Below are 22505 nucleotides of genomic sequence, written 5' to 3'. Positions count from 1 at the left end.
TATATTATAGATGTGTGTGTTGTCATATAACTGTGTGCACAGGGTGGATTGCTGTATAGTGACAGGTTCCTGGGTTAACACATGCAACTGCCAGATATGCATGGCCCACTGCTGTACTCAGACATGGCGTAAGTGTGTGAGCATGCCCAGTTCTGACATTACGTGTTTTGTTGCCTGACATTTGTCTCATTTATTCAAGTGTGTGAGCATGCCCAGTGTGACCCTTCAGTATGTTGCTATCTGAGGTCTACTACATTTGCTGATGTGTGTGAACATGACCAATATTAACATTTATACTGTGTGTGTTGGAAGTCAGGTTCTGTTCTCACTGCAGGACTCACCTTTGTGTCATAACTCAACAAGGATTATGCTGTGCCTGCAGGGTTTCCATGAAATACTTTGCATAGACCTATCAACATTCTGTCATATAGGTGGACCACTGCAATACTGTCATGGTTTAGTGGTTCAGTACTTTGGCTATAGTGCACAGTATCCTGGGTTCAAGGCCCATCACTGCTTTATATTTTCATACTGAGCAGACCACACTGCTTAAGGGCCTGTTAAGCAAGTATGAGCATGTTGGCTTTTGTTCAGCTATGCCCTACTTAGACTAGGCTTGTCCGACATTGCTCAATATTTACCAACATTGCTGGACGTTGCCCAATATTACTGAACATTGACCACAGTTGTGCTAGTTGGTGTGTGCGATTTTGTTTGCATATACTACATGGTGGTAATTGCTGTTTAGCACTGCTTTATATTGCTTAACACATGGCATTCATGCCTTAGGTGGTGCTGCAGGGCTGCCTATGTTGGATGCACATACTACACTCCCTGCACATGTTTGGAAGCAGGTAGTGTCAACTTAGGCATCCCTTTTACTTTATGTGCGAGTCAGAGAGGGGTACCATTTCCAGAGTTCCTACTGAGCCAGTGTATGTGCTATGCGTTGCCTCTTTGCCAAGGCCAAAGCATACTGGGCACGCCTCCTTCTGCCTACTGGGGCAGGCTCAGGTTGTTCCTCCTCCGAGTCACGCTCTGCCTGTGATGGCCTTGGCAATGGTGGGGGGCTGTCTGGCCCAGGCCTATGCTGGTCCTGCTGCAGTTGTTTTTGCAGGATCATATTATGTAGCATAGCACATACCATGACAATTTGGGTACATGTAGTTGGTGAGTCCTGTAAGGCTCATCCAGATGTGTCCAGGCACTGGAACCATGACTTGAGCAGCCCAATCACATGCTCTATTACATTACGTGTTTGTGCGTGTGCCTCATTATGGTGTTCCTGTTCAGGTATGTATACATTTCTTATGGGTGTCATCAGCCATGGCTCCAGTGCATAGCCAGCATCCCCCACTAGGTGACCATGTGGGATGTCCCCATTGGCAAATGTCTGGTACAGCTGTGTCAGATGCCAGATATGGGAATCATGGTGGCTTCCAGGGCAGCCTGCACACACATTCAGTATTATGCCCTGGGCATCACACATGACCTGGCAGTTGATGGAGGGGAAGCCCTTGCGGTTGAAGTAGACCCTACCCCGCTCGCCGGCTGGTGCTTTGATGCATATGTGCGTGCAGTCTATTGCACCCACTACCTCCGGGTATTCCGCTATTTGCTGGAAGAGACGCATATTGCTGGCCAATACTTCACGGAAATTGGGGGAATATACATGATCACCGACATGTGCTGACATGGCATCCAGGAACTGGTGTAGTACCCTGGATGCTGATGCCTGTGACATCGCCATCATATCACCAGTTGGTCTCTGGAAGGTACCTGTTGCTAATATTCTTAGGCCAACACATACCTTGGTTTCCACTGGGATGGGTTCCCCTCTGTTGGTTCTGTGTGTGAGGCATGGCCTGCACAGCTCAACAATTTGCTGCAGGAGGTCTCTGTCCACTCTATAGCGCTCCACTATCTCCAGCTCATGTAGCTCATGGTAGGTTACCCTGGGCCTGTACACTCTTCTCCGTTTCCTCACTTTGAGTTGTCCAGTAGCATTTCCATTGTCACCACCCTCAGCATGTTGCATATGTTGCCTTATAACAGCAATGGCTTTTTTCACTTCTATTAGCTTACTGCAGTGTCTCTTGTGAGAAACATAATGGACTGTTGTTTGCAGAGTTTTAAGTGCTAGGCTGGGCTGGGCTAGTGTACTGCCTGTGTAATTGCCTGATTCTGATTGTTTTCACCTGCTAGCTCTGCTATTACTCCCTAGTAGCTTCCTACTATTTGTTGTGCTTCCTTTTTCCTTTCTGTTTCCTCAGGGGGGAGCACCGCACACAAGCGCAAACACAAGCACAGCAACTAAGACGTGCGCACACATGCTTACATGGACTAAAACTTGCTTATTCGGGTTAAAACGCACGCACACCAGCACAAACATGCTTACAACTCTTTAAACGGCCTTATACATCTTACTCCAGCTTAAACACGCACACTCACGCTTACACGCGCGCACTCTGTCTTACTCGGGTTTACAGGCGCGCACACAAGTGCATGCACACTCAGCAAGAAACTTTGGTGTTATCCATGGTATACACCTTTCATTTCTTGGCTTTCCCTAGCCTACCTGTTGACACACCTCTTTACATGATGTCTAAATGACAGCGGACACATGCCACTCTGCTCCAATGAGCTTCACTTCTTTCATACATACCCCCCTCGTGATGTCACCTATCTTCTACTCTGTTACTCCCCATATCCTACTCCTACACTCCACTGACTGTACTTATTTGCTATGTAAACTAGCGATTCACTATCCTAACACTCATTTACATAGGATTGCCTACTAATGCTTGGTTACATGTCTTAGACTGTGCTTCCCCCTTAGCAACCTCTACTCGGTGGCCATGTTGTCTTCAGCCTGCCATTCCCTTGCATTGTACATTACCACTTTCAATAAAATCCACATTTGTGGGTTTTAATTTGTAGTATTCTGTTTTTTAGAGCACAGCCCATTTGCGTGACGCTGCACTACGCTTAAACATCAGAAATCGGCGAAAAAAAATTATTTTTATTTTAATTTTGCATCAGGGAACATTTCCAATGACCATATATTTGGCCATTGGCATGCTTCCTGCACTGGATGCAACCTTTATTTGGAGCTGTCACAGCTCCGTTTTGCTATTTGCAGAATGGGACTCAGTTGTCAACTGAGTACATTTCTGCAAATAGCACTGCTCTTACTCAGACAGGTTCGGGTTTCCTGAATCGCAAATCTACCTCATTTGCATGCCTTTCGCCTGCACTTGAGGTGATTTGCATGTCCCAGCCCTGTCCGTGTAAGAGCCGCTTTAGGAGCTCTCTTACATGCCCCTACAGGCTGTTCCTGGATCGCTCATCGGACATGATGGCTGCATGGAGTCTTACTCTACTCTGAGACTCCGTGCAAGGTGAATCCGGCCCTTAGTGTTTGACTCGTTTGCTGCAAAGGTGATTAAAAGGTGTGATGAAAGGGGCAAGCTGATACAGGAAATCTCTAAGATTTTTCAGCCCTCCTTTTCCAAATTGTCCAAGGTTTTTTTATCCTCTCATCCAATTTTGGCAAACATAAATAGGTACATAAATACATACATAGATACATAGATACATACATACATACATGAATGAATACATAAATAGTCTCAACAAAATTCAGGTCAACAAACATTTAAGAGGAAATGGCAAGGGGGTCCATTTTTCTCTTTGACTACAGATTGTTTTAGACAAATGGGTTACAAAATCATTCATCAGTGTTACAGATGCAGTAGGAGGAAATTCTTCCTTTTCAAGGGTCCATATTCATCCTCCATATCAGACTATTTTCTTTCCATCAGTTTTTTATTAACCAGCTGTCCCAATTAGTGATAGAACCAATTCATTCTTCCCAGGTAGTGAAGGGTTTTTATTTAAGGATGTTCCTAGTGCCAAAGAATGAAAATACTTGGAGACCAGTTCTGAACTTTTCTTATATATCTTGTGATAGTGCCCAAATTCAAAATAATGTCACTTCACAACCTATTTCTTCTTCTTCTTCTTCTTCTTCTTCTTCTTCTTCTTCTTCTTCTTCTTCTTCTTCTTCCTCTTTCTAGTGTCCTGTTAACACTAGATTTAAAAAGTGCTTATCATCACATCTCTATTCATCCAGACATGAGATGTTTCTTTAGGTTTTATGAGCCTGGATCACATTATCAGCTATTTACCCTATCCTTTGGACTATCAGCTGCACCAAGAGTGTTCACAAAGTGTTTGTCTCTAGTTGTAGCTCATTGCAAGCTACAAGGTATCCGCATTTTCCATATATAGATGACTTGCTTATCTTTGCAGACTTTTTCAAAATGTAAGGGATCTCTCTCATGGGAGAAAACTCTGTTATACAAGCTGGATTGTATTCCTGGGTTGTCAACTAGATGCCTCAGTTCAAAGATATTTTCTTCCACCAGAAAAAATAGGCATTTACCTATATCTGTTTCAAAGGTTTTCTACTCAGACTTTGCTCACTGCAAGTGAATACTTCAGGATTCTGGGTCTCATGGTATCTGTGATTTTCATGATAGAAATGGCAAGACACTGCATGAGAAATCCTGTGGTGAAAATAACAGATATCTTTAAATCCGGATCACTTCTTCTCTCTTCTTGCTCCAAAGCAGTCTGTCATCACAGATATTTTGAACTTTGATTGGAAAGTAGTTTCAGGAGGGATATGAGTGCAACAAGTGTTAGACACCAAAGATAGATGCCAGCACATAAATATCAAAGAGATGTTTGCCCTGATCAAGGCAATCAACTGTCTGAACCATCTTTAGTTCTCAAACACCTCTTCAAGTGGTCACAGACAATACCACAATTATGTGGTACACCAACAAACACCAACAAAAGGGCAACCAGGTCATACCCCCCTTTGCAGACTAGTATTGTTAGCTTGGATATAGCTTCACAGCACAGTTTCACTCTATAGCCATACTACATTCTGTTAAAGCAGAACTGCGTGGCAAATAAGCTGAGCAGGACCAGGGCTGACTCTCATGAATAAAAGCTAGATGGCGGGGGATCTTCTAAGATTTAAGCATTCTGCAGGAATTTCCTCAAGTAGACCTCTTTGCTTCCTCTCATTTTCCATAGGGACACTGCTTCTTTGAGAACTCATCCTTCTTTTATGCCTAAAATGGTATTCAAGTTTACTTTAAGCCAAGCTGTCTACCCATTTTCTTTTCTGAACCTAAAAATGAGGAATAAATGATATTCCATACCTTGTATGTCCACAGAAAACTCAGATGCTATCCTGAAAGAGCTAAATCTTTCAGATATTTGGATCAATTGTTCATTTCTTGTGAAAGTAAGAAGAAGGAAAAACCTGTGTCAAGACAGACTATTTCCCAATGGTTGTCTAAGTCTATTACCTTTTATTATACTCACCATAAAAAAACTATTCCAGGCAGAGTCAAGGTGCACTCTGCCATGGCCTTGGCTTCATCTGCGGCTTTTTGAAAATGGTTGGATTCTAGAAGTATTCTAGAAGCTGCTACTTGTTCCTCTATGTATACTTTTACAAACCACTATAAGCTTGATTCCTTCTCTAGGTCCAGATCAAGCTTTGCTAGGACTATTCTCTTGGGGTTCATGGACTTTTCTCCTTCCACCTCCCAAATGTAGTAGGCTAAGGTAATCTACCAATATAGCTAAAACTACTGCAACAGTGATCAATACGATGAACATAGCACAGTTGTGTAAGTTGAACTTACCATAACACTACATGTTCAGATAATCACTGCTGCAGTATCTGCATTTTCTGGTCTCTTCCACCACCCTCCCTTTTGTTTTGGTGTGGACATTTATTTTTTTCCTTGTTCCTAGCATTGTCCTTTCAGGGCTCAGTCTCCCTCCCTCTGTTGGCAGGAAAGCTCTGAAGGTCTCACATCCAAACTTGAATTTTAGTCAGCTCAGCTTGAGCTGCCTGACAGTTTGGGTCCATAGAAGGTGCACTAAAGCCTTGGAAGCTGCAGCAGTGATCATTGGAACATTTGTTATGCTAAGTTTAATTTGCACAACTGTACTATGTTAGCTTAAATATCTTCAGCAGTGTTATTTCCTGGTTCCATTTCTGACTCCTTTGGCACTCCTGTGGTACTCTACAAGTAACTGGCCTTCACCTCATTAAACTATATTTACTTTGACCTACTGTGTCCTTTTATTATGGCCCTTCTGCTGCCTTCTGACCATCAGTCCCCATCTCAGCCAACTGACCCACTTGGTTCCCTTACTAGAGTGAGAGCTGATCAAGAGGTTATGTTATTAAGGTAGCCATCAGGAGATTTTTGATATGCTGTGTGCTTTTTAAGCCATTATCTTTCCATGTCTGTGACTCACCCTTTTCTCTGTGATTTATTTGCTAACTTTCTGTGTGGCATCATGTTACATGCCTTGCTATGGATGGCAGCAATTAATATTTTTTGCCTAAATTGTTTTTATTGATTTTACTGAAAAAGGATCATATATAGTAACAATAACACAATCATCTTTGACATTTGCTCCACTGGCATACATCTACTACATACAGTTTTGCACACTTAAAATCTTTTCTAATAAATTCACTGTTTGCCACATGGACAACTTCCCCCAGTATGCATAACAGATAATAGAAAATATTGTGTTTTTCTCTACTATTCCACAATGTCAAAATATGCAGTCATGAACCCATTCCTTTGCCTTACAGGTTATCCCCAGCCCTTATTTATACCTTTAAATAGGTTTACTACCATATTTAATGAAAGGGTGGCACTGATCTCCTCATCCTTTTCAGTTCCATTTTTTTAGCTGTACTACCCTTTCTCTTCCCTCCATTTCCACACCCTATGCCACTCCTTATTTCCTTCTCTAGTTCCACCTAGATCTTTCCTATCTTCTTAGTCCCCTTCTATACTCTCCAGAGTTTATATAACCACTTCTTGAATATGCTGTTATTTTACTCCACCACATCTGCCTCCATGCTTTACCAAGTACTCTATTCATGTCTTCATTCACAAGTTAAAGTTCCATCTTCTCATTCCTACTTGAAAAATGCCTATGCCATCAGTAAACTTTGAAGAAATGCATATAGATAATGTATATATATATATATATATATATATATATATATATATATATATATATATATATATATATATATATGCATATATATTTTCCTAGTGACATGAGCATATCCAGTATATAACTGAAAAATGCAATCATACCTTATCAAGATATCAAGATTAGTAGTTTTCTGTGCAGATAAATCCAAAGTAACAGCAATCTTTTTCTGTGTTATCCACATAAACAAGTCTCCTCACCTTCTGGTTCCCTAGCTACATGGTTCCCTTTTTATGGTGTAGATTCCTGTCTGTGAGCATGGTGAATATGCAAATATGGTGTAAATTCCTTAGAATTGCTGAATACCAAATTATTGGCTCCGTGTATCACATGTAAACATTGTACAGGCACTCCCTCAATGCTTGTTGCTAGTGAATTGCAACTGTGAATGATTACTGGTAGGGAGAAAGAAAACACAACAGCAATTCAGATTCCCTTACCTCCAATGGGGTGTGTCAGCCAGGTTAGACTTACAAAGTGTAGAAGTAATTGTATAAGGTTTTAAATGTAAGTAAGCAGCACACATTTCACAGCTTCTGTTCAGTAACATCCAATCTCTCCTGCATTTATTAAAAATTGTTTATTATTGCCATTTAATATTCTCACACATTTTAAGGACAGTGATACAAAATGCCTTACAGATTGTATGTCTCAGATTATGGTTCAGATAAGAGAAGAATGACCAAAATGCACAGAAAGATAAGACACCCCTGCATTTCTCCAAACAATGCTCATACATGGTTGTGTGATCACTCATTGCACTACATCTGAAATTAATATGTGTACAAAAATCTGAAGTGTACAAATGTTGTATGTCTTGTTAATGCTGTGGATGATTTTGGAGTCGCCTGTATGCACAATGATTTTCATTCTCTGCTGCAAAGCTGTTTCTGTAAAATAAAAAAGAGGGATAAGGCACCCTTACTGTGTTTTGAAGGTTCATTGGTTTGAGAGTTCAAATCCAAACTTGTGTAAAAATCTTTCATGTGTACTAACATATATTTTGGAGTGTTGTTTATTATATAGATTTCTTTTTATCTAATGCAGGTATCTGAGCGCTACATGGCTTAGCTCAAACACAGGAAATGGATAAATGCAATAAATGTCATGTAAAGTACTTCTTTGATAACCAATAGATCAACTACATCTATGAATCATGTGTGTGTGTGTGTGTGTGTGTGTGTGTGTGTGTGTGTGTGTGTGTGTGTGTGTGTGTAGCAAATCTGCTAAACACATTGATCCACACAGCATATACTATCTGTAGATCATGGTTCAATTCCCACCTTTGTCTTTTAAGGATGAAACTTAATAAAGACTGCTCACAAGACAAGTTTAGGTTTGCTTGTCTCATTTGTGCAATTCTTACCATCATGCAAACCTAGAATAATGAGCCACACAAGCAGCAGACAGAACACCTGCAGACAGGATGCAGACATACTTGATTTCAAGGATACATTGTTGAATCTCTTGCTTTGCAGTGCACATTGCTAAGAAACATTGAGTGCCAGTTAGCAATCTTCCCCAACATCTGCAGGTCTAGAACACCTGCTGAGTGGAAACAGACAATAGACAATTTCAAAATGAATATATGTTATCAAATATATCGGGCACCATGCAAGCACATTAAGTGGCATTGTATGGTAGTTAACACAAATGAGTTAATAATAAATAGGAAAATATAAAACTGTTATTTAACTATTCCTGTGGCAGCAGGTGCAAATGTAGGGCTGCAATACAGATGGTCCTGAGTTCTAATACATGAAATTGCAAATATTTTTACTGTTGTTCCATTTCACATTATATTAGATATTACATAAAAATTTAAAACATAATTGTAAATAACAATAAGTATGTATAGCAGTGAAGCTCATATGAATCATATATGTGACTGAGTGTATACAAACTACTATGTTTCTGTAATTGTAATTGTGCTATCTGGCCTATGATGGCCTTCAGCTTCAATAAGACTCATACACGCATGAATCTATAAACAAGGATACATGGTTAATATCTCAATCTGTCATGTGTATTTATATATAATTCATGAGTATGTTTGAGAAGCTCTTCTTCTCTGGAAAGAATAGAAAATCAACACTGTGGAAGAAAATGTTTTGTCTGTTATGCATTTGTTTGAATCCCACATTGTAAAAATCAATTGTATTAGTGTATAAAACCAAACCTAAAATATGTCAGGTCATGAAATTTATGCCCACAGTACATGTCTGCAAAGTTAAATCACCTAACAGTTATAACAGCAAACAACCCTCAAACCAATGCCAAGTGTCAGATTAACCTTCCAATTTCCAAAATTGCTTTTCTCTCTGGCATTGTTGCTCACCACTTAACATTGCGCAAATGCATTTGGCATTGTTGCTGGGTTTGTGCACTACCAGTAAACATGATAACAGGCATTAGTGAGAAAATATTCTTAGCTATTGCTGTTCTCACTGGCTGGACATGTCTGGTGGTAGAAGGGAAGGTTCCCAATTTATGGTGCAGAGGTGGGATGTTTAGGAGTCCAGAATCTTTACTGGACTCCTTATAAAGTTCCACAGATGAAGGCTTTTGCAGGGGGAAGATAAAATCGCCCAGTATAAGTCTGAGGCTTGGAATAGTCTCATCAAGGCTGTCTCCAGTGCAACTGGCATTCCACGCACTGGAGAACAGTATAGCCATCACTTTAATGACCTGAAAAGGTGCAAGAGGGATACACTCAACTAGTGGCTGGATGAGTTCAGGACTGCTGACATCCCACAGTTGTGTTAGTATACTGATAAAGGGAATTTATAGTAGATAGAAAGCTGCATTTATGCAAGACTGGTATGCAAACTGTTCTTCTCTTGCTCTCTTTTCTTTATTCCACAGCCAATGCAAAGACTATGGTGAATAGAGAGGCCCATGCTGAACATCTAGACAGACTGAGGGAAGCAAGGGGTATGTATGCAGCACGACAGAAGTATTATTTTCATCCCAGACTTCATGGGAAAATTTTAAAAGTGTAGCGATCAAACATATTCTAGCACATAAATTATTAATCAAGGATCATAAGAAAAATATAAACAATCCGAAAATATGGGAGCAAATCTTCAATATTGTGTTGGCTTAATGTTCCGAATCCAGTTTAACCCCTGGACGTACATACTTAATTTGGAAGTCAGTATTAATAATCCTGTATATTGATACTAGATCTTTTAATACTCTTTCTCAGAATTTTATTTCAATGTATACTGATCTCATTTAACTGTTGGAAGCATTCATGTATATAATGTATATATATCATAGTATTGTTGTTATAAGTTTCTTTTAGGTACTGTTTTGTTTTTCTTTGTTTTGTGTATTATTGTATGAAAAATTGGAAAAATAATAAAGATTTATTATGGAAAAAAAAGAAGTATTATTTTGATTTAAAAATGTTCTTTTCTATACAGTTGTAACAATATACAGTTGTAACAATGTAAGCATGCATGCTTCTGTTTGTAGCACAAGCCACCTGTAGTAGTCAAGTCTAAGACTGTAGTCAGACATTGTGGGTTCAAAAGCAACTAGTATCAAATATAAAATAGTAAATCCTTTAAAAATATACATAAATTAATTTCTACACAAATGGCATAAATTCCCTGCTGTTAACTTAATCTGTATAACTGGACCAAGCATATGTGCAATATATGCACATTGCAACGATTACTTTGAGCAATCCTTACTTAGTTTGTAGTTGTTAAGAAGTATACTTAATGTAAAAGTTCAGATAAATTACTTTATTGTTGTGATAATGCATTGTATGTCACATGCTCTGGTACTAATTTTATCTCTTTTTTTCTCTCACCACCAACCCTTATCTCTATTTTTTCTATGTGTCATCCAAATGTTTCCACGTCATCCATCTCTGACAAATCACAAAATGCTTTACAGCACAGGAAGGTAGGTCAACCCCAGTGGATCAGCCTGCCCCCACTCCACTGGCTCTGGCACCAATGCCCAGCACATCTGGGACCCAACCAGACAGTCCTGCCTCTGCTGCCCCTGCACTACCTGCACCCTCAGGTAGCACTACCCTGGCAGCTTGTGAAATAGTACCCTCTGAGACTACTGACAGAGGTGGGAATTTTATCATCCACCAGAAGATCCCAGGGTTGGTGCAAAGGGTCATGCACAGCACCATTTGTGCATGTATACATCGGATGGAGAGGCTAATCTTCCCTTATGGTCTGTAAGAGAAGACATCAAGCACTCCAACAACCAGAGGAGTAAGGGAATGATGATGACAGTCCTGTGGGTGAGGACTAGATTCTCAGTGTCCCCATGTTTGATGGGCATGGGCATCTGTTGTCCCTTCCCTAACCCCAGTCATGGTGTCTCCCAACCTTTTGTGTCCATCAGCATCCCTGTGTCTTGTCTTGTTTGTCCTGTTTGTTTGCATCTCCTTCCTCACTCACCATACTTATTTGACCCAGAAATACCATTGTCCATTACACAACCTTCCTCTTAATGAAGTAAAAAAGAAAACAAATGGGCACCTGTCCTACAAAAAAAATATTGTCCCATACATAGCTCTCCAGTTCACACACGTCTTCTTGACACACTTGATTTGGTCCAATTGGCTATACAACATGACTGCATTGTTGTTATCCCCCTTTGTTGAGGTGACAGTCCAGTTCAGCTAATATTCTGCACCATATTTTCATGTTATACTGCTGAAGAAGTGGATAGCTTTGGTTCTCTCCTAACTCCCTGCTGCACATTCCTATATTGCTTTCCCTTTGTTCTTCCCCCTGCTTGCCCCCCATTACACCACTTTCCTATCTACCCCATTTTAACACCCTTAATCTGGTCAAAAAATATAATCACACACAACACACACAACTAAAAAAAAACAGCAGTGGAGTCCTTCACTTTTTGTCCTATATGAATGTAAAAAAGAGAAAAAGGTGCTGGAGTGAAACAAGGCTGCAGGACTGAAAAGTCATCCAACACTAGAATAAAAAAACAATTTCCACAACAAGTTGGTTTATTCAAAAACGAAGACAGTGGTTAGCGCTTTCACCCAAATAGGGCTTCCTCAGACCATATAAATATACTGTCAGCTATTCACTATTATAAGGAAAAAGGAGCACCAAAACCAAAATCAATTAAAAACATTTAAAAACTATTAAAGGAGCAGCGTCCCTACTATCACAAAGATAAAAATATAAATATAGATATACATATACATCTTATCCTATAAAATCATAATATCACACAGTGTCATGTAAATATAGACTCATATGTATAACAATGAGTGAAAGCACATAGACATATATATAGCTGGCATATCACACAGTGTCATGTAAATATACCTTTGCATGTATAACAATGAGTGAAAGTGCCTAAACATATATATAGATGGCATATATATAAATCTGATATATACATACTGCCCACAGTGTAGTCTCTTCAAAGAGATACAAATGTGTTTTCCTGGGATAATCATCCATAATCTCAACAGAAACCAAATATACTATTAATATATACATAGAAAACCATCAAGATTCCTATCTAAGCCCTCTGACTTCAGGAAAGGCTTCAACTGTGTCTTATCATTGAGTCCTGGAGGGACATCTGCCCTCAGTCTAATAATCCATTTTGCTTCTTGTGTCTCAGTCCCCACCTCTAAGATTAACGGAAACCACTTTAATGACTCTAAAACTAAAAACATGGGTATCATCTGTACATCAGGCATGTTTGGACAGAGCATTAACCATGGACCCAATCCTAATCTGGTACAAGTGTTCCCTTATCCTGTCCCTAAGCGACTTCAGATTTTGTCCTATATGTTTGCATGAAGTTTGCAATCATGCACCAATGCCAAGGCCAAGTGATGGTGAACATCTCTTTAGTGTTGCAGTTACCTCCTCACAATGATAGTTAAACAGACTGCACTAAGGTAACACACAGTGTATGTAGAGTAAAGAATTATTTCATTGCACTATAAATACATATGTAAGACTATTACATACACCTGAATTAGAACCCTATATCATCTGGGCTCTAAAAGAAATGTGCCAATGCCAAAGAGTCAGCTAATCAGCAGGTGAGTTTCATGCGCTCAGTACTCGGAACTTTCATGTTATCAATGAGGCACACCTTTGCCCAGTGCTTCACTACACACAAACAAGAAAGCAGTAGAAATGTGGATCTTGCATGCAGAAACACTTAGCTGATAGGCGGTGCACTATGAAAAGTGCACATTAGCTTGTATTACTTATGTTTACTGTCCATTTAGTCTTCATACCATGAAAGTACATTTAAACAACACAAAGGGAAGGCACTTTTTAAGGAAAGAACACATGCAGCTATTTCTTACCTCCACCCATACACTTCAAACCTGGTCTCTCAATGCTTGTTCATAAATATATCAACTACACTATAGAAATAGGGTCTATATTAGATCACAGAGCGCTTAAAAAAGTGAATGGTGATTAATCGACCCTATGTAAGTGAAAGCTTAGAATTTCGAACTGTCAGAACAGCGATTTTTTTTCCTAGGGAACAAAATCGCTGTTACAAAAAAAAAAAAAAAAAAAAAAAACATACTTTAAACATTACATTAAGTGGGGGGCTTCACCCCCCACATCCCCCTACTTAAATATACCAACTCCGAGACCGCACTACAGTGCCGAAAATGGCAAAGTAAAAAACGGCCAAGCAAATTCTTTTTCAGGGAAAGAATTCACTTAAAAGCCGCCTCGATATTTTGCCATTTCAGGCTTTTGAGTTTGACCAAGAAGCATTCGAAAGAATGCGTCTTCGGTCTTCTAATAGGGAACCTATAAATAAATAACAAATGCTTTTTTATATACCATGCACATCTTTATAATGACAATACACATTCTGATTTTCCAATACATGTAGTAATGTGGACAGCTGTTTGCATATAGTTTGTAAAGCTGTTGCTTAAATTATACTTGCACATTTGAGAGACAACCATAAATGCTACACTTCGCATACTAATCAATCTGGTAACATGCAGAACTTGATTACATTGACAGTTGTGCATGGCTATCTTATCCATTTCAGACAGGCTCCCAACATCTTCTCTCCAACATGCAATGATGACGTCATCCACTATAAATTGTCCTGCAGCTTTGTAAAAATTAGACTCCTGCATTGGTACTTGTGTTAAATACTGAATTATGTAATCTGTGTACTTAGGTAGGGATTCTAATCTCACTACAGTCAACTGGTGTGTCTGTTTGTCTAATCAGAAGACCATAATTGTGTATCTTGCAGTCATCACTACAATTCCATGAAGTACCAATATTTTGACAGTTGGACATTCCTACACATCCATTTCATGCAGGCCTCCCAACATCTTTCAAACATCCAATGATGATGTCATCCACAATAAATTGCCTGCAGCCTTGTACAAGTCAGACTTGTGCTGTGCTTGTGATTGTGCACTTGCTCATATCAGAGAGAGCAATTTACACCAGCAAGTGGGATATTGTTATTACCATCTTCCTCTCACCAGACAGTGCTGATATCATCACTTATAAAGTGTTGTCTGACACTCTCCAAGTCACACTTGTGCTGTGGAGATGGCATTAAATATGAAGGTCTGTAGTCGGTGTACTTAGGTAGGGGATCTGTTCTGACTGTAGTCAACTTGTGTGTGTGTGTGTGTGTGTGTGTGTGTGTGTGTGTGTGTGTGTGTGTGTGTGTGTGTGTGTGTGTGTGTGTGTGTGTGTGTGTGTGTGTGTGTGTGTGTGTGTGTGTGTTTGTGCACTTGCTTGAAGTTAAAGAGAGCATTTTACACCAGTATGTGGGTCACTGCTATCACCATCTTGTTCTCACCAGACCCTGTTGATTTCATCAGCTATAAACTACTCCCCAACACTATAAAAGCTAGAATTGTGCTCTGATGCATGTGTTAAGTACTGTGCGCTGTAAACAGGTAATTTTAGAAGAATATGTGAGTCCACAGCTATGTCCAACACTCTAAACATCTTGTGGTAACATGCTCTCTGACATTATTCAAAACAAACCAGTGCTGTGGCAGTAACATTAACTACTGTGTTTGCAACGTACTTTAATAACACATATAGATGTTGTAATCTGACAGCAAGCTACCTGCATGTCTATACATACAACTATCACTTATGAGGCAATTTTACACAGGGATGTGACTCCACATCCTTGCCCTACAGTGCTCTTAACATCTCCTCAGCATACAATAATGCTCTAGAAACTGCAACATGACAGTGTTACAGTCAGACATATGTGGTGTTGCTACTGTGACATTGCATGGCATTCATATTCCACAAGTGTAATGCTCATATCAGACACAGTGTATTGCTATATGTTTAGTTGCTGGTACATTATGACCATTTTTTTCTCTGGCCACATGACATCCTTCCTGCAGAGGAGTGAAGGATGTCCTCATGTCAAATATGCATAGACACATCATGAAGCAGAGTCCTTCCATGAGCCTATGCAAGCCACCCCCAGACCACGGGCAGTGTGATTGCTAATTCTGTCATGGTGTGGTGCACGTTTCATACGGACAATGACAGAATGTAATGCAATCCAGCAAATATACACATCCGTACAATAGTCTTACTAGCTTCAATAATATACATACAGACATTTTTACTTTAATTTTATAATAATGGCTATGATTTCATGTGACTTTGGCCTTCAGCCTAATAGTGTCTTATGACCCTATGATCACTTGACATGTCAATGTCATTGATATATGCTATATTGAGGTGTGGATGTACAGTATGGCTACAAGAGGGTATTACAATCTGTGATGTGAGCAAATCTATTGATGGACATTGCTGACATTAAATTACATGCTCCTTCTATAATAGCTGTAGTAATATGCCCCATGAGAACTGTTGACATAGGCTCATATGTTCATAAGAGTTTACTAGGCTAGCAGCCTGCAGCCCTTACAAGCCTACCCATTTTCATCCCAAGTAGTCCCAATTGTCCTTATTAGGTGGACTTGATTCACAGAGCAAGTCTGTGGTCAAAACCAACTACCCCTGTCCATGAGGGACATGGGTGCCACCCTAGGGTGAATTTGCAGTCTGCCATCCATTTGTCAAGGTTGTACTTCAATAGGGTCATTGAGGATCTCTGTTTCACATGATTTGGAAGTTTATTCTGAAGGAGTGGCAGTCTCTGGGAGATATGTCTCACTCAAGCATGCCCTGTTAATGTCACAGGCTAGGTTAAGATCCCTAGCGTGACTGACTCTTGTGCCATTAGATTTGGGGTTGTGAAGCATTTACATCAGGGCAGGGTCAGAAACTTCCTTGTAGGGCAGGTATCAGTCACCTCTCAGAAGCCAATATGATACATAGTACAGTGACAAGGAATTCAGTCTATCCATGTACATCATGGCATGGTTTGGAGGCCCTGCATTTTCTTGTTGAGAAAACCCTGTAGCCTCTCCAGCTGCTGCAGGTGTCTGGTGAGGTACATGCAATAGGGAGCATTGTACTCTATTAATGTTCTGCTTGGGGTCAAGTACAATGGTGTTACAACATCCTCAGACCTGGATGTGCTGCCCTTACTTATAAGGTGCATGATATAGAAGGCTTTCCTTACCACTGTGGAAACCTAGTGTCTACCTGTGTTTCCAGGTTTCACACCACCAGATTGGAGCTCTAGAGGGGTTGTCAATACTGTAATTAGTTGCTAATTCCACTTTGCTAATGGCAATAATAATGGCACTTTTTTGTATTTAGTTGTAGACCATGTCTTTGGCACCAATCATTTGTCTCTGTTATCGTCTCCTGTAATATGTTAACATTGGTGATGGACTCAGTGACTGCACCCAAATTGCAAGCATCAGGACATGCGTTAAGCCAAAGGCCATCTATTGTAGCCTGGACTTCCAAAAAGTAGATTCTGAACAATAAAGGCCAAAGCAGAGATCCTTGTGGTATGCCACTGGTGATGGCTCTAGTAGTAGAGGTTGATTCACTAACTTTGAAAGTATGTGTGTCTGTGAGCCAATTCATTATCTTTCTAGTGATGTAAGGGTTAATCCTCAGTTTTTTTTTTTTATTTCTCCATGTCTTTTGGGTTTCTAATACCATGATGGGAATGGACCCCATTCCTAAGTCAAAGTACAATTAAAGTAACCTCTCAGAAGCCAATATTTTCTTTACACTGTGTTTTACTTGCATTCCACTTTTAAATGAATACTAAAACTTGAAAAAAGACCACAGCTCTATCTCTTGTGAGTCAGACAGAATTTCTTTCCACCCTCCCACCCGGTTATTGTTGTGTTCTTAAACACCACAGTCTTTCTAGTTGCCTGCCCGTTATGTTAATTTGACCATATATCTCATTTCCTCTCTGCTTTTACTGGCTAGTGTGAGTAAACACAAAATTATTATTTTGTGAAATCACTCCCCTTCAACTATTTAAATTTATTGCCCATATTACTGCATTCCATAATACCAGAATACAAAAGTGACCACTCTCTTTCATTCTATCTTGCTGTTTTAAAAATAGTGACTGTCCAATAAAACTTAACTTTTTAGACAGGTAAAACTTAAGTTAGCTACTTTCACATCTAACTCCTCTAGTGCACACTGCAGTGTTTAGGATAAACCATTTTTTTCATCTTACCTGTAAGCATCTATTGCAAGACCACCAGTTATTGTAGAGCCCATATTCTGCCTCTCAGTAGTCATCTTGGGATTAGTGCTTCTGTTTTCTCCTGGTGAGAGAAGGGGTGCGTTACATTATTTTCTGGAGACTGCTGATCACCAGAAAGCTTAATAACTGTTTTATAGGTGACAGCTTAGAATGTGTGCTTATATTCTGATCCTGGTGAGAGTAGGAGCAGAGTGCATTGATTCCTGACTCTTTCTGGTTGGATAGTGAGTGTCTGTGCTTAACATACCTGATGCTATTCGAGACATCTACCAGAAAAAGGCTGCAAGTCTACAGACCCTTGCATCTTCTGAGTCAAGACTGTGGATCACCAAACAGGCGGTGGCCTACTTCTCTTCTTGGGACTGGTACTAAAACTAGCTAGTTTTAGCTAGAACTAGCCAGTTCTGTAGTTTCAGCACTCAAAACTGTTTTCTTGCGCTCAGCACTTGCTCAGAACTCATTGTAAGCACCAAATATACTACAAATTACTATAGCACTCAACCTTCCTCACTTGTCAAGAGGAAAACAGTTCTTAGTAGCTATATTTATAAGCACCTATCCAGGCATGCCCATGGGTCCGCACCCGGTGTTTTCTCCTGTCCACCTGATTAATCTGGGCATCTTGAGGCAATGTAGCAATTGCCTCATGTACACTGACAACCCTCTCCTCCTACCACCTAACACTACAACCTGTGAGATATGCACTTATATAGCCTAACTGGAAGCCAAGCTCTCTCTAGCCAAGACTGGACTAGACAGTCAAGAGGAGAAGGTTAACACCTGCATCACACCACACTCAACACATAGTCCTTCAAAACCCACATTACCAAAACCCACACATAGAAACACAAAGCACACACCCACATTCACGGAGGCTCTCAATAAAAATCTGCCCAAGCAACAGAGACTTCCCAAGCTTAAATGCAGACAACCCCCCCCCAACACTACCCAAATGACATATAGCCCAAACAACGTACCCAATACACTAGTCATAGGTGACTCTATAGTCAGGCACACTGATGTCCCACTCACCAGGCTAAACAAGGAGAAAGTTACTGTCAGCTGCCTGTCAGGTGCCAGGATCTGCCACATAATGCACACACTCAGGTCACTCCACAACAAGTACAACTATAACTCTGTCATTGTCCATGTTGGTGTGAATGACCTGAGACGTACCTCCCTGTACTACATGTAAAGAGACATGGAGGAGCTCTCAGATCTTGTAGCTGAGGCAGGTATGACCCTAGCCCTGAGTAGCATCCTGCCATCACACAGAATGATACCACAGTACAATGACAAAATGACTGACTTCAACAATTGGCTAAGCTTCTGGTGTCATCCTAAGGGGATCCAGTATCTGTCTGCCTGGGATGATATGATCAACAAACCACGATGCTTTGCCAGAGATGGCCTGCACCTGCCGCCCCTGGGATTCTGGATACTGGCTAAGGCTCTTACCACCCCTATAGTGCTTTTTTAGGCAAGATTCAAATGCTAAATTCACCACCATAACAGGTACAAGCAAGCAAACTCTGAGGGTAATGCTACTCAATGCTAGAAGTCTAAACCTCAAAATGCACTCACTCGAGGCACTCCTTAAAATGGAGAACATTGACATCTGTGCAGTGACAGAGACCTGGTTCAAGACTCCAGACAGCACCCCTGCATTACCAGGCATACCACACCTTTCAGCCACCTAACCTGGACCAAAATATTAAAGGCGGGGGCGTGTCCATATTCATTAAGGATATCCACACCTCCAGGTTAGTTGCTCAACATAATGCATCTGAAATTATCAAAGTGCAACTAACACTGGGCAAGACTGCAATCCAGGTTGTAGCTTGTTACAGATCCCCCACCATGCCCCAGAATTCCCACTCTTCATTTCTTAAGATACTGGAAAATATTAAGGTACAACCCAATACCTTAATTATGGGTGATTTCAACTACCCCACCATCAACAGGGAAAACGTCTCATGTACCAACTCATTCGCTCAATGTTTTCTGGAATTCATAAATTCCAACACCTTGGATCAGCTTGTCCACACCCCCACCAGGGGCAGCAATACCCTGGACCTGGTCATTACCAGTATGGGTAACCGATGTTCCACACCAGTGGTTAACTCCTCGGTGATCAGATCTGACCACAAGCTAATCACCCTAGACATCCATATCCTACCTCCACCCCCCCCCCCATTAAGGAAACCACCATCAAAAACTACTCCAAAGCCAACTTCATGCTTCTTAAGACAGAAGTGGCAAACTTCACGACACCCATGCAGACAGAAAATAGTGGTACGACTGCTGAATCTTACACAAATGCACTGTATAAGCACATACACGAGTGCATGGATCATGCCATCCCCAACAGAACCAAGATGCTATTCTCCAAAAAAAGGAAGCCAATCTGGTGGTTCTCTGCCATTAACAAACTCTACAACAGAAGGAAGAAGCTGTTGCAAAAAAGAGTAAAATCCCAGGATTGGAGGAACTCCCTGGTCAGCCTCAGCAAGAAGCTGAGATCCCTCATAAAATCCTCCAAAGCCAGTTATGAAAATAAAATTGCCACTGATTCCAAAGACAACCACAAAGCATTTTACAGCTATGCCAAGAATTTCAATGGCAACACTCATATCTGCTCTGAGCTACAGCACAATGGCACTAAATATACAGAACCACCCGATATTGCCAACATCCTGGCAGATAAGTTCAATGCTAACTTTACCCCCCTCTTACCCTCCAAAGGGCCTATCTTAATACTGAGAGAATGCAAAGCCCCTGTGATCATGGATGAACAAGTAAAGACCTCACTCTCTAAAGCCAAGAACACAGCATCCATGGGACCAGACAACATCCAAGGCTGCATACTGCATGAACTACAGAATGAACTGGCACCCCACCTAAGTACCATGCTCAATCATAGCCTCACCTCAGGCTATGTGCCTACTGAATGATGCACAGCGATGGTTATCCCACTCCACAAAGGGGGTGCCACCACAGACCCCAGAAACTACCGCCCCATTAGCCTGACAAGCCTGGTCTGCAAGGCCATGGAACATATCATCTTGGAGCTTATAAACAAAGACATAGGTAACCTCCAAACCCTGGACTCCACTCAGTTTGGGTTTGTAAAAGGTAGATCATGTCTACTAAACCTGATTGACTTCCTCGAAGCAGTCACTCAAGCCGCAGACGAGGGCAAGATAGTGCACACAGCCTATCTTGACCTCGCTAAGGCTTTTGATACCATCCCCCATTCTGGAATTAAAAATAAACTCATGAAATTGGGCATAAATCCCCATGTCACAAGATGGTTGGCCAACTGGTTCACTGACAGAACCCATACAGTAAAAGTAGTCGACTCCAAGTCTGAATTTAGACCAGTGATGAGTGGAGTATCACAGGGTTCGGTCCTGGGTCCTCACCTGTTTGGCATCTACTTCTCTGAAGTGCAGGCCAACACAGAAGGTCTTTGGCTAACAAAGTTTGCAGTGGACTGCAAACTGGGAGCCATAATAGAATCACCTAATGATGCAGACATTTTACAAAAGGGCCTCGCAGAGACAAATGCTTGGTGTCAAAGTCATGGCCTCAAGCTCAATGCCAAGAAGTGCATTGTCATCCCCTTTGGGAAAAACTTGGTACCCGTGAACTACCACATAGGCGGTAGCACACTAAAAAACTGAAAGTGTGATAACAGGGGTCTATATCATATGAGTGAATCACATAAATTGCAAACGCTCATAATATCGAACGGATCTCAAAGTGCTTTTTCTGAGATTGCGGTACAGTGAAGAATGGGATATTTGCCCTTTCCTCACTGTAGTGTGATCTCGGAGTTGGAATATATATTTAGTGTGGGGGTGTGGGGGTGCAGCCCCCCACAATAGGAAGTTCGAGGTCCGGTACGTTCGATATTATGAGCGTTCACAATTTGTGAAATTCGCTCATATGCTATAGACCCTGATAAGAGACCTCAGGACACAGTTGGACAGCAGTCTCTCCTTTGATAACCATATCACCACAGTAGTCAGGAAATCCTTCTACGTGGCACACCTCATCACAAAAGGGTTCTCCTGTAGAAAAAAGGAGGTCTTTGTTCCTCTCTACTCATCCGTCATCAGGCACATTATAGAGTACAATGTCCAGTTTGGCAAATATCTCACAAGACACCTACAACAATTGGAAAGGCCACAGAAATAACTCACTAAGAGGATTACTGGCCTCAAACAGATGTCATACACAGACTGTCTCAAAAAACTCCAGCTCTACTCTGTTGCATATCACCTACTCAGAGGCGATCTCTGTCTAACATACAAAGCTATGTCAAGCCCAGAGCTGTTGGACATACTTCACTTAAAGAAATCCCAATCTCTCTGAACCACATGCTCCAGGGACCTAAACCTTGTCACCACAATAAACAGAACATGCTGGAGTGATAGATTCCTGTCCCAGAGACTTCACATACTCTGGAACAAGCTACCCATTCATGTCAAGCAAAGCTCCTCATCGGCCCTATTTAAGAAAAATCTTGACGACTGGATGGGAAATAGAAAATTCACTCTGGGGATCACTTCTGCGGCACTGCTTGACAGGGGCACAAGAAAATTTTCTTGGGTGGTGAAAGCCAGGGAACCTTTTTGGCTAGGCTTATATAGGCCCCAGGGCTGATAGCCTAGCACCTACCTATGAAGATCCAATGTTTTTAAGCAAAAGCTCCTATAAGTGTAACTAGC

The sequence above is a fragment of the Protopterus annectens genome, chromosome 10.part0 (genome assembly GCF_019279795.1).
Source record: "Protopterus annectens isolate FY-2018-M chromosome 10.part0, PAN1.0, whole genome shotgun sequence".
Classification (NCBI taxonomy): domain Eukaryota; kingdom Metazoa; phylum Chordata; order Ceratodontiformes; family Protopteridae; genus Protopterus; species Protopterus annectens.
Note: the sequence above shows the minus strand (reverse complement) of the source record.